Here is a 947-nt window from a genome sequence, read left to right on the forward strand (position 1 = left end):
TGGGCATAGAGCATCCTCTGTGCTCCCAGTCAGCTGTGCTGCCACTGCTGCATGACCCAGCAAGGGCTGAGCTTCCACATGCTGTGTTCTGGGAGGGAACAGAGCCCAAGCAGCCTCTGACAGTAAAGAGGCAGAGGCTGTGGGGGGTGTTGGTGGCAGGGCAGGAAGGCTGCAGGGGAAGCAGAGGGTTCAAGAGCCATCTAACCCCCCCCCCCCCCCAGCCACTGCCGTCCCTGCTGTAGCGGGGAGGTGGTCTTAAATTCAGGGTTGACTTAGATTCAAGTAAAAGCAGTGATCATTTTTTAAACCCCGAAAAACCTTAGTGATATTAAAATTACCTTTGCTCTACCTCGATAAACATAGTATTATATTTTTCTTCATGTTATCAGTTTCCATATTTTCACAGGACAGAATTACTCCTTGATGTTCTAGCTGATTTTATGCAATGTTTAAGTAGCCACAGTAAATCAAGACATGAACTTCCAGATTCCCAGCTACCACTTGTACAATAATTTCAGCATGTTGCTTTCTACTGAAAGGTTTAGTTCCTCCAGCTTCTTTCCCATAAACTGTGGAAAAAGGGCAGTGTTTTTCTATTGGCATTTAGAAGTGCCGGAAATCTCATACTTTATCTAATTGTCTATTATTAGATCTATAATATCATGTGATATTAACCAATGTTATACACCACAACAGCCTAGATGTAATATTGGTTAATATCACATGATTACAAGGAAGTTTTAAGAAACTTCGCAGCTGATATATAGGATAACCTGTTTAGAAATAAACTTTTCCCATAACATTTTAATAGTTGGTATATGACTTAGCTGTTAAATATGAATGCTTCAAAGAGAATAAATAACTTCTCTAATTATTCTAAATATAAAGTAACGAATTGCTGTCCTGGTAAGTATGCAATATTTTTATAAATCAGTGTTATAGCTAGA

The sequence above is a fragment of the Alligator sinensis genome, unplaced genomic scaffold (genome assembly GCF_000455745.1).
Source record: "Alligator sinensis unplaced genomic scaffold, ASM45574v1 scaffold417_1, whole genome shotgun sequence".
Taxonomy (NCBI): domain Eukaryota; kingdom Metazoa; phylum Chordata; order Crocodylia; family Alligatoridae; genus Alligator; species Alligator sinensis.